The sequence below is a fragment of the Psittacula echo genome, assembly GCF_963264785.1.
Source record: "Psittacula echo genome assembly, chromosome: 1".
In the NCBI taxonomy this organism is placed as follows: Eukaryota; Metazoa; Chordata; class Aves; order Psittaciformes; family Psittacidae; genus Psittacula; species Psittacula echo.
The window spans coordinates 10962024-10975664 of NC_137735.1; positions in this window are offsets into that span (position 1 = coordinate 10962024).

Consider the following 13641-nt stretch of genomic DNA (forward strand, 5'->3'; position numbering starts at 1 on the left):
TACAGCTTGTAAAAGTGAAGGCCGCCATGTGTTCCATCAGTTCAAACTCGCCATTTCTGATATCCCTCTGATTAACTCCTCTCCGTCTTTGACATTATCAAATTGTAAACACCTTTTCTTAGATCTCGTTCTTAAACTGTGGCTCTGATTTATTTTTTCCCCTCCAGAGGAAATCAAAGCTGTCTTCACAATTTCTGTGCTAACTGCTTCTGAAACTGTGGCTCGTCTGATGTTTTTTTGCAGAACAATACAAGCTGTCTCATACTTCTTGTGCTCCCCCCGCACCCCGAAATCTCGTAGGACAATTTTATCTGCTATCCTAGAGGAAAGATTATTTTTCCCCTGTAGATCTCCAAGCGCTTTTGTCGTTCTTTGGTTTCCAAGTTCACACGCTTTATATTCAAAGGCTGGAAATAAACCTTCTCATAAAGATGAAACGCATGCCTTTTCCATACTATTACTATTGGGGAGTATCAAACGAAAGGTAACTCCTAGAGTGCATAGATGGTTTTTATTTTAAAAATAAAGCTTAAAAACTCAATGGTGCCATTACGAAATTAACCCGTGCGTGGGACAACGGGCAACTTGTCGGGTGTATCGGCTGGAGAAGGGATTTTCTTCTCTATTCCCACTCCCCTCCAGTTTGTCTCTCCGAGGGCAGTTAACGCAGGTGTGCAATGGCCCCCTTCCGAGCGGTGGGCAAGAGGACCCCGTTGCGGTTCCCCGCAGCGGGGACGGGACGGTCCCGGGCGCCTCGGGGTGCCGAGCAGTCGAGAGCCGGTGCCGAGGCAGCAGGTGCCGAGGCCCTTCCGGCTCCCGCCGAGCCCTGGGAAGTGGCTTCGGCGGCTCTGTGGGGTTTTCTAACGGCTGCGCTGATGTGGGAGCGTCGTTTGACTTCCCCTCCCGCTTTATAACTGGTCTCGAGTTAGCGTCAAGGAGCAGAGTCTCACAGGGTGCCCTCGCCCTGGAAAATTAATACTACAGGGGATGTTACAAGGGCAGCATAACGAAGTGGACACGCTGAAGGGGAGCTGCCGGGCGCGCTTCACAGCTCAGCTTTCCCCGGTTTTAGCTCCCGGGAAGGTGCATTCGACGAATTAAGGGTTTGCATCACACAACGACCCTTCTTTTTCAATCTGACTTTATAATAATAATTAAGATTACTTCTTAATTAAGATGTTAGATCCTCTGAATCCGCTAGTTACTCTGTGGCTGAAACCAGTTGGAGGCACAGATAAGTGTCGATGTCTTTATGTCTAAGGGTTCGTGGTTCGTGTCTGCCTATTTTTCATAATTGATAATCTACATCGAAACCTCCCTTTGGTTGTTATTTCCAGTGTCGACACACCCTAACTCGGTTAACCCCACCAGATTAATCAATACCGATAGAGGTAAATCTGGCTTTTCAAAATTCCTACCAATGGAAGTTTGATCAGATGCCACAGCTAAACACTAAGGCCACTTTCTTTAGTTCTTTGTCATGGAACTAAAACTCATTTAAAGAAACTGCCTTTCTACATTACGGCAGCCTCAGACCTCTACATGGTGAAATGTTTTATATAAACTGTCGCTCTTCGGCAATTAATCCACTTCTTACTGCATTTATCAAACCATTTTCAGCCTTATTCTTCTATTTTGTCAATTTGAGGTCCGAGCTGTTGCTGCAGTTACAGAGGCAAAGAAAATACGACTCCCCCAAAAGGAGTGACTTATTTTATAATAAAACCAACAGAAATAGATGTTCTGCATGCCGTAGATGCAGTGCATAGTGCGAATTCACAACTTGCTGCCGATCAACTCCAAAGTTACTATCCTTAGGAATTAATGATAATGAATGCCTGAAACGTCCGGGAGCTAGGAAAGTTAATCAGATGCCGAAATATTCGTTTCTCAGAAAGAGATAAATGCTTGTTTTGAAATCATTGGCCAAAAATATTAACCTAACTGTTGCTACTGGGTGCAACACAGCCAGTGGCCGGGTGGCTTTCTCTGAAGATAACCGAGTTCAGGATGTATCAGGAGTCCCAGCTGAGCAGTCAGTGATGCTCACACTGAATATTCCTGACATTTCTTTTTGGCTTAAACCAATTGCATCTGCAATTATAAATTGCTCCTTCTTACAAGAAGAGATGGCTACTCGCCACCGTACAGCAGGGGATTAGCACTGGCTAATCTATTGATGGGATATTTCTAAAACCAAAACAAACCACAACAAAACTAAACAAAACCCCCCTCTGTGAGCACTTCCAAACAATTTGAGAAGAAAAAAACCCAACAAAACCAAACTAAAACCAGACCCCAAGCAGTGCTGGAGCCGAGATTTTTCAATGTTCTGTTAGCATTTGACACCATGAAAAGTGATATTGAGGCTAGGTGAGAAGCGGGTGAAAGACACTTTGTGCTTCCATATTTAAGTGATGCTTAGTAAAATATCATAATTATGCAGTGATGCAGATTGTTGGGTTTTGTGGTTTTTTTTTCAGAAGAATAGTTAGATTCCCTACCTTTGTTAACATGGCATGTACGTGATGACAGGCTGGCTCACAATGCTCTACAAACTGAATAGAAAAAGACAAATATGGCTAAGACCTGGCACTTGAGTCTTCCAAAAGAAAGATCATGATCAAACACAACCTTTATCAAGAGGAAAATATATATGAAAAGCAGCTGGATACATACATAAACTCATTGCTCATTAAACAGTGCAATGCAAGGGTTTAAAAAAACACTCTGTCTCTTTGTAAAAGCCCCACATGGCTGAAACTTGATTTTCATCTCATCTGTGACTTAAAATTCCTTGGGATTTGGATGATCAATCACGCTGCATGTGGCAGATTTTCCAATTATTTCTGCTGGAGAATAAGTCTTTTAACTTCTCACTTCACTGCTGGAAGGTTTTACAAAACTCTCTTAGGACTGTTTTTCCTCCTGGAGTTTCCTGATCAGGTGGCTCATCCAGACACTTGCTACTGTTTTGTTTTGCTTTGCTGTTCTCTGATCACCATGTATGCAGACATCTTTATGGACCAGGACAAGGACGTTGTGCCAGCCCTTCTTGTCAGCTCCCCTGCTCTTTGGACTTTTGCTCATAATCAGGCTGAGGCTCATGTCTAGAATGTGAGGGGAAGGTACGGTACAGAATATAGAGAGAAAAGTTACTCATCGTAGCTGTTTGGCCCTCCCAGGGGTTGATCTACTTGATAAAACTCACTTGCTTCTTCCCTGCTCCTGGATTTGCTGTTTAACTATTTGATTGGTTTGAAATGGTAGCTTGTTTTCCCTTTCCCTTTTTTTAGAAAAAGGTTGAACTTACCACCCCTTTTGTATGCTCATAAGCAAAAATAGGGCTCCATCTTCCTACAGGAAGGCTTGCAGTGTTACGCCCAAATTCAGTAATCTTTCATGTGCTGCAAGGAAGCTGCCATAGATTTACATCACAATTAGGCAAAGGAAGAGGAGTCATAGCCTTACCTCCCAGGGGAGACTCCTTTGAACCTGGGCAAGATTAATCAAATTTAAGCAAGATAATTCATCACAGCATCACAGAAAAGGCACAACAATGTGTTTGACTTAGAGTTGAATTTGTCAGATTGAGTCCTTAAATATTTTCCTCTTTAAAGTTCGTGAAGTAGTAATATCCTCTTAGATATGATTTGAAATAGTAACTGTATTGAAAAAATAAGGTATGGATTTACTGGAGAGCCTTGGAAAAGAATGTAACTCATTACTCCATGCATCTACATCTGCCTCAACACTGATGTTGAACACAGTTTTACATCATAAGAAGTGGTTGCCAAGGTTCATCTGTCACTTTAAAGTACAGCTTGCACATAAATGTCTTAAAATGAAAATCTGGACACCATCTATTACCAAAAACAAAGGCCACCAAATAGGATAGTAGCAAGATTACTTACCTTGTGTCCCATGCTGTGTTGTAGTACCTGGGAATGCTCTGCCCCTAAAAGCAGGAAGCCTTTTCTTTCAGAGAAGAATTTAACTCTACAGAAGACAGTGTGTTCTGAAGTGGAAATGGTGATTGCAATATCATCAGTGCACAGAGGGGATGATCATATCTGCCTCTTCTCTGCTCTCAAGAAATCAATTACACTGGTACTAGTCTTTGTATAAAATTCATCAGAGACCAGAAAACATTACCAGACATTCCAAGAAAAATGAAATGTGAAGGAATGTCCAGTGTGAAACAGCGCAATGTTCACAGATGTGTCATCAACATCAAGTTATTTTGCACAAAAAGCAATTGAGAATATACAAGCAAAGGAAGTCTGCAAGATCAGACAATCTGCAGTAACCTAGAAGGCACAAAGCAGGAGAGGAAGACACAGACATGCCTGAAGGGAGCTCTGAAGAGGGCTGAATCAGGGCAGCAGGTAACAGATTATTATTCGGTTGCCCAGCTGTGAGCCTTTTGGGACCTAGTGGGCAACGGAGGCTGCTTTACAAGCAGGTCTGTGGTCAGAGGATCAAGAGCCATATCTGCAGTTAGCAACCCAATAGATGAGATACAAATTATGAGTCTACCAGGACAATGGGCTGTTGTGTCAGACCAGAATCGATGGGTGGGTTTAAGGACAAAGGCAGTGGCAGAGGTTTGTGTAAAGACCTCACTGTACAGACCCATGTCTGGATTTTGCTCTCCACAGTCTACTGCAGTCATATGTGTCCTTTGGGATGGTGGTGCCTGAGCTGGTCTGGTTGGAGCAGACCCCACCAAGTTTGCCCAAAAGTTTTTCATCAGTTGTTTGTGAATCATTATACAGGGAGAAATGACAACTTATTAAGCAACGCATACTTTCCCCACAGTTTTTGAGTTTTTCATTACATTCACACTCAGATTTACAGAGGTCAGTAGTATGACCTTCATAAAGGATACATCTATATGAAAGAACAACTGGGAAGTTCTTCATGGTTATCTTCTATTGGATTTATATCATTGAACCAGCATGGATCTTCTCAGGTAGGGATGGCATCCTAGCAATTGATGAAGCACTTGATTGAATCTGGATCAGCTTTCCTGGCTCTTCTCCCCAAATCTGCCAGATCTTTACACTGATTCCTAGTTATTAGCTGAGTATAGAACTGATGTTCATGTATTTTCAGATATGTGTTTTATGTGTATAGTAGAACACTGAAAAATACTAAATGCTTAAGAGTTTTATTTGTGGCAGTCTGTAAGATTTTGTACATGTAGGATTGTTTGAAAACTTCTCTGACGCATGCAGTGACATAAGTTATCTCTGCCTTTTTGTACAACACAAGTGAACCAGTCTGGAGCCGTTATGGTATGTTACCGTGTAATTTCAGTGTTTGCTTAGAAAGTCGTTAATGTGAAATTATAGATGCAAAGAGCTCTAATTACTCTGTAGGAAATGTTGTGTGGTAGGATGTGCATATGTTTTTAAAAGAGCTTGTAATTTGTGGATTTGTAACTGAATATCTGCATTCAATTTCCACTATTAGATAATTACTTCACATATGTGTCTGCTTCCCCAGACTCCTAAACCTGACTTTTTAATGGATAAGGAGAACAGCACTAGTTTATATATCCTCATGTCAGCAAGCTTTTAATAACCATGTGGTAAAAGTTGTACAATTGAGATCCAGGCAAAATAGATGAGAAGACAGCACTTAAGTTAAAAAAGAAGTATGTTTAGCATCGTGAATTTATGGATTGCATCATAAAATCTGTGAAAAAGTACATGGAAAATATAGTTATATCTTCATATTAAGTAGCTTACAGATACTGTTTCTTAATGTTCACATGGTGGTTTTTGCTAGATGAATTTTACCTTGAAATAACATTTTATTGAAAAGAAGATTTCTGGTTTAGAAGCACAAAATAGTTTAAAAATAAGTAAGAGCAGCAACTTAGTCATTAAGACAAATCCCACCTTTAATGAAGTTTCCCCATAACAGAAACTCGATCTCTTAGACATTTGCATATCTCAAGAGAGACAGAGAATCTATAAGCATCACTATCAGGAATAGCAGATGGCAGGTACAGTTAGGACATCAGCCCCCTTTACCATATCACTGGATTCTGATCTCAATCAATGGGGAAATGTCCCTAATATGTCTACTTGTCCCTTTATTGTATAATCTTTTGCCCTGGGTCAGATACCATGATCGATAGATTCTCATGTTTTCTGTTGAATTCACTAGCTTTGTATTATGAAAGGGCTACTTAGGATGGTGACAGGGGACAGTACTTGATGAGCTGAAAGCACCTTCCACCATAAATCCGGACAGAGATCACTGTAAGCAAACACCAAGAAACATTGTAAGTGAAAGCAATCTGGGGAGAGGCCCTGGGAACTTCTGAAAAGCATGCACTTTTAAACCTGCAGCATTTCACACTGAAGCTATGTTTTGGTGAAGTGTTATCATCAGACTTCGTTAGATCACTCTAACCCTCACAGGTCTGTTTGGAAGCTGAGGAACACATGTAGCAAATCCATGGGTTTATGATACCAAAGTAAGTCAAATGGATTAGAAAGAGTCTCTCCTGATGAAGTGTTTTCTGAAGGAGAGTTGGGGTGCTCCTCTCAATAAAAATGGTAAGAAAACCATGGCTTAATTTAGTGGAGGCAAGACCACACTGGAAATGTGTTGTACATCAGGCTCTTAAAAATAGCTAGAGAAAATGAGAAGCTCTTGCATCTTGTGACAGGCTATGTGTGCTAATTTTCCACTGCTGTTTTTGCTTTCATCTACAGGGCCCAGAGGAATATACTGTTTATATTCTCAGTTTGTTTTATATACTCAGATTATTCCAAGGCCTTTTAATGAACATGCAAAAAACTACAATGAAATCTCAGTTTCACATATTGAAATGGGCTGTCAAATGTAAAGTATATAACCTGTTCACCACTCCAGTAGGGTTTCAGAGCTGGTTCTCTCTCCCTTATTGCTTCTGACCAGCAAATCTAATTGTCCCTGCCAGCAAGTGAGGGTGCTTTGGCGACTAATTTGGCGTTAAATAATATATGTTGCCTTGCTATGCATTTAGTAGCTAATATTGACCCAGGGATGAAAAAACTGAAAAGAGGTCAATTAAAGGAGAGGGATAGCTAGCCAAGCTGTTCACTCTCCCAATATGAATGAAATGGAGGAGAAGTGGCTTACCTTCATCAGACTTTATAGTCCTTTTCTACTGTCATAGAGCATCAACTTGACAAAATTTAAAAGTAACACAATGTCTGTGAAATGGGGTTTAGTCTCATTCCTACATAGAATATATATGGCTTTTGGTTATGTTTGAGAGTATATACATTCCAGTTCAGTTTTTAATAAAATTAATACTTGCACCTGGCACCACCATTTTGTAGTGGCAATGGAACAGATCTATAATTGCAATTATTCTCCTCCTGGGTGATTTAGTTCAACTCCCTGCATCATGCAGGATATTCCCCTACATTATTTCTACTACTTATCTAATCTATTATTGAATAGTTCTGGTGATGGTGCCTCAATTACCTCCATTACCTCTCTCTCAACGCTTAACTGCTGTGTCTGATACCATTCTCTCCTGCCTGACAATGAAGAGCTCGTGTTGTATGACATGTAGTTTTAGGCTGTATTCCTCAGTTTGATCACTTTCACATTGTTTAAAACATCTACTTTGAAGAGGTTTACAGTGTCACCAGGACTTGTGTAATCTTTTCCATCCTCAGGCTTATGAACTGGGATCCTGTCCAATCCTTCTACCATTGATGTGGCTTTTCTTTACCCTTTCCTGAAGTGTTTGTTGTGTATGATTTGCTTTGTTTCCTTCCCAAATGCATAGACCAGAAACACTCATAGTACAGTGAAGTAGTACCTAAGCTGGTGATGCACACTAAAAGTTTAAAAAAATTTGCTATATCCCCTTTTCTTTATGTTCCAGTGACAGAATACACTGCAATGCAATGTAAATTTTCTGAATTATTGTTGTTTAGGGTGAGTGTTTTAATATATTGTTTAATTTTATTTGTGGAATGAATCCTTTTATCTCCCCACCTATCCACATATCTGTCTGTCTGTCAATATAGCTATCTCACTTCCACTTCCACTATGCAATCTAACCATGGTATATCGATAACACCACATATTTTGCTCACAGAAGCAGATCTATGGCTCCTACCCTTATTTTCAAGTAAGCAGCATGTCTCTCAAGAGCATTTTGTCAGTGACCCCACTGCCCTAAATATTATGTCCAAGGGAAAATGGTAAAGAAGAAATATAATTTATTATGTATTTAGCATAGCAAAATGGGACCCATCTTGGCTATGATCTTAAGGCTGAAAAATAGAAGTGTGCTGTACACAAGCAATGATGCTGGTGGGGTGGTTGGAGATCCTCTGCTGAGTAAATATGAAGTAACTTGAAATCTACTCCAACTTTCTCACTGTGTGAATGCTGGAAAACAGAGTCCAGCTAGGGAGAGCCTGGGTGTCACTAAATACAGATAAGCAACCAGAAACATCTATCAGTGAAGATTTCTATGGTTACATATGTAATCTTTCTTACATCTGCATGTAGCATACACATGAGAATTTTGACTGTGCATCTTTGTGATCTGCAAACAGATGGGAATGACTGGAAAAGTAGCATAATTCCTTAGGGTGGAAAGGGGAAGATGGATCTGAAGGGAACGTATGTAGCATGAGGGCTGAGTAATCTCTAGGAAAGGTATAGCCTGGACTCAAATTCGTGCAAATTTCGTTATACCGCTGCTGTGCAAGAAATGGGCTGTGAAAGGTAAAATGCGTAATATGTTCATCACTCTAGTAGGTTTTCAGAGCTGGTGCTGGTGTCCTCTCTCCGTTATTGCTTCTGGCCAGCAGATCTTATTCCATCTCATGATCATTGCAGCCAAGGCTGCCTTGGAGCATCACATTTTCTATCAGTGCCTCCCTGTCTTGCATGTAACATTTATAGGGAAGACACTTTTTCCCTTTTCTACAACAGCTTTATTAAATGTCATGTAAAGGAACTCCAGATCAGCAAGTTCCTCTGCATACTTGACCAAGGTTGAGGTCTACCCTGTACCTGAAATACAGAAGACAGTAAACAATAAAACATCCAGAAGAAGAAATTCTTCACTATGACGGTGGTGAGGAGCTGGCATAAGTTGCCCAGAGAAGCTGTGGCTGCCCTACCCTGGCAGTGTTCAAGGGCAAGTTGGATGTGGCTTTGAGGAACTTGGTCTAGTGGAAAGTGTCACTGCCAATGGTAGGAGGGGTGGCACTGGACGAGCTTCCAACCAAAACATTCTGTGATTCTGTGATCTAATTGTCCCTGCCAGGATGTAAGGGTGTTTTGGTGATTAATTTGGTGTTAAATAATACAACTAGCCTTGGTATGCATTTAGTAGCTAATATTGTCCTGGGGATGAGAGAACTGAAAAGAGGTGAATTGAAGGAGAGGAACAGCCAAGCTGTTCAGGGTTATGTAGGTAATCTGTGACAAGGTTAGGATGAGACCCCTTGAGAATCTCAAGGTTCCTATTTTCATTTTATTATTTCCCCTCACACAGGAATACTTGTTGTAAATGTCGTAAGAAATTTTTCAGCAAAATGCTTATTTAATTATAGATGCTGATTTATCTGAAGCCCATCATGAGAAAGTGGGTATTTGGCTGGAATACTTTGCTCTTGGGCATTTGGAAATACTGTAAAATCATCAGAATTTTCAGATGCAATATTTTCAATATGACAAGAGCTAATTTCGTGGTTTGAAAGAAAGCATTTTTTTTTCATAAAAGAGGAAAAAGAATTACAGATCAACTGAATAAATTTTCAAATATCTGCAGTAGAAATGGAATTTTGACCAATGAGAGAAACCAATTCTCGAATATTTATGTTCTGTTTCCACTTTTTGACAGCTTTATTTAGAATAGCAACATTTTGAAAATTACAATATTTATGGTGCTGTAAAATTATTCCATTAACAGATTAAACAAGGATTAGAGAGGAAATTCAGATCTTTTTGAGCATTTTTCACTAATTTCACCATTCAAAGTTGTGTTTGGTTCTTGGATTTAAGGCTGGCTTCTTGTCACGTTAGGGGCCAACCCAACAAAAAGTCATGCTTTGGGCTGTGAAGGCAGCTGAGTATCTATAAAATCCAGTCCTTCTTGTCCCATGTTATTGCACAAGTCAATGCACGCAGACTGTTCAAGCAGTATTTCAAATGACAATATGGTGAAATCAATATTGGTTTTAATTATATTTTGGAAGTACTCCACGGATTAGTTCACAAGCAAAAAGTTGAGGAGTGCAATGTTACATGTGCAAGTGTAACAAATGTAGTCTGACATGACCAGCAAGAATTAACTCTGAATAACCCACCTTTGTGCACTTTGACAGACTTCCACAACTGCTCTCTGGAGCATGAAATAAAAGTCTAAAGTGTGACTGAAACTCTGCTAACAGTATGTATGTTTTACCATACTTCCTTTATCATTCCCTGAAAAGAAAGAGAAACCATGCCCTTTCTCCATGGCTTATGCAACCCTGTTGAAGAAGTAACGCACACTTGCATTTTTTATCAGTAGCTGAGGCAATGAAAACTCTTGAGAACTTGGAAAACAGAAACTGATCTACACAGAAGTTGTCACACTTTTGAGAAGGAGACTGAAGCCTGTTTCAGAATCTTTTGGAATCTATAAATGCCAGATTAAGTACCATCTAAGTTCCATTTGTAGATCCTGAGAAGGCAACACATTGCTATTGGAAACCAGATTCCTTTCATAATTAAGGGCTCGATTTTGCAAGCTTTTCAGGTGGAAAACTCCTGTGGGTAATTCTAAGAAAAACCTTTCAGAATTGGGTTTCCATTTGCGAATAAAGGAAAATATATGCAAAACCAACGACACGAAAAGTTACCATCAACAGTAAAGTAGTGGTTATACCAGGAACCAAGGAAATAATTGAGTCTTGGAAAAGAAGTCAAGAATTAACATGTTTGATTGGCTGTGTAAGAATGAAAAGAAAACCCAAAGTAGGGGACGGGAACAATGCACTTACAGCATTTTCAGAATAAGGATTCAGTGAACGTTACCAGCTTGCAGAATTATCAGTGACCTTTGTTTCTTGTTAGATTAAAACATGTTTAGTTTACATTATAACCTAGATATTGTATATTTCCAGTGGTGGGATTCTGATTTTAAATGAATGTGATCAAAACAAGTTCATTAAACCACCATCAGAATAGGTCTTTTTATGAAAAGCGTGCAGCAGGTCAAGCTGGCTGAAAATGCATGAAGTGGGTTAAAGTTGATCCCTTCTCCATGAAGTGGCTGACCACTTATGATCAGGTGTAAAGATAACTTCAGTTAAGCCAGTGCGCTTGAGTTATGGTAGAAGGATTTGCACCAGAGTCCAGAGCTGCAGAGGACTCAATTTTTTCTGTCTTCATGAACAAACAACAAAGCTATGAAATAGATCCTGTGTAAACAATTAAGCATTACTGATAGTTTAGGAAATTTGTGTCTAGAGTTACAGATAATTTGTTGTCTATAATATAATATAATTTACTCATGAACTTTTGATTTAACACCCCTCATGACTTCATATGTCTGTATACTTTTATGACTGCTGCTGAAGGAAAGACCAATACGAAAAATTCAGACAGTTTTTCATATTTATCTGCTTGTCTTACAGGCAAACAATTGATATAATCAGCTCCTAGACTCAGAGATAATTTTTACTGTAGAAAAGAGACCTGACAGGTAATTTCATTGTCTGTCTGAGGACTTTCTGGTGAAAGATGTGGTCTGACTTTGTCCTTCAACATGTTCATCCTCTCTGAAGTCTGAACTCAATAGAAAAATAGTTAGTCTTGAGGCTTCTCTGAGTAACACAACCAGCGAAGTGGTCATTGGTCACTTTTTGACTTATGTCAATGATGGCCTAAGATAGAGTAACACACTAATTGTCTATGTCCAAAAATCTAGTTCTGTGAAAACATGTCTGATAAGACTCCTAACTGAACCTTGCATTTGCCCAATTTATTCATAAATCAACCAAGGAATACACATATGCATTTTTCCAATTTATCATTATAAAAGTACTCAGTAAGTACTTACAGGGAAGAAAACCCTGCTGGGCTTGTTAATCATTATTTTGAGAGCAAAGGAAAAAAGAGCGCTAAACTATAATTATAACCTTGGTGATAATGTATGTAAGAATCTGTCTTAATCCAGGCTAATCTTGTTCCGTGTTCTTGCCTACTATAAAAATCTGAATGATTTTTGACAAGATCCAAAGTTTTGTCAGTTGCTAAGAATTAATTGAAAAAATTACTAGAGCACAGCAGCCATTTCAAAGGGACTGACCCAGAACCAATTAGAATTTTGTAACAATTGACCATTCACCACAAAACAGTTATCATGAGCTTTGGCCCCTGAAGTGTGGTGTTGGGGGTGGGGGAGAATCAGATTAAAGAAACGTTAATTTTTTCCCCCTTTAACTAAAATATTGTTAGTAGCAGCTTTCTCAACATAACTATCAATCAACTTATCTGGGTTTTAAAGGCTATGCTCAGCTTGCAGGAACAGCAGTACAGAGTATAATGGATGCTTATCCCCTGGCTTTAGATGATACACAATATAGGTTACTATCTTGAAAAAACAGGTCAGACATAGGAACATTCTTTATCAAATTGCTGTTGACAGCCCAAACAAGAGATTGAAGAACACCACAAAAAGGTTCTTTCATCTAAAGACAACAAAGTTTATAATTGGTCATTCTTTCGTCCTTCATCCTCTCCTTCTCAGCAGAAAAAAGAAAATTCCTAGTGCAGTTTCTTGAACATGGTCAGCACGAGGGAAGGCTGGTGTGCACAGAGAAATAGATTCAGTGTTCAATCTTTCCTCTTAATGTTCAAGCCACTGAGGGGGGTAGGAAAAACCAACATCAGTCTTAAATGTTAAGAATGAATGAGAAGAAGGTAGAACTTTGTGCTGGGTTATCAATATTTTGGGGCAGCAAATATGCAATTGCTCTGAAAGAGGAAAGAAAAATCAAAGGGATAAATATTTCCAGATTATTTTATTATATGTGCAATATTCTGTTTCTTACCTTCAGTCCAAAACAAACATATGTAGTAGGTATATAACTATGTAGAAATGTGTGTTATCACACTATATATTTAACTATATTCAGTATATATGTGTATATAGATATAAAACCATAAAGATATAAGATAGATCAAAAAGGATTCTAGAGTCAGATATTTAGGATTAATTTTGTTTTTGTTTTTTTTTTTTTTTCCAGAGGACCACTAATGTTTAAGATGAGGAAGAATACTGTTAGTTTGATTTTGTGCCTCTTTCAGGCTGGTACATTTCACCTAGTTACTGCTCAGTTAAGTTGCCTTGGGCTGGTGAAGTATATTTCCAGGAAATATTTGCAAACTTGATTTGAAAATACCAGAGCTGGAAAATGTACTACCCCATTTGGTGGTTTCTTCCAGCAGTCAATCCTTCACAAAGAACAGCTAAAAAGAAAAAGCGATCAGAGCAATTAAATCACTGTCCCACAAACACTTACGCTTTTGCATACCCTGACACATGTGAGTAGCTCCACTGAACTCAATATAAAGAGGAATCAATAGAACTGCTCATGTGCATCAAGTTAA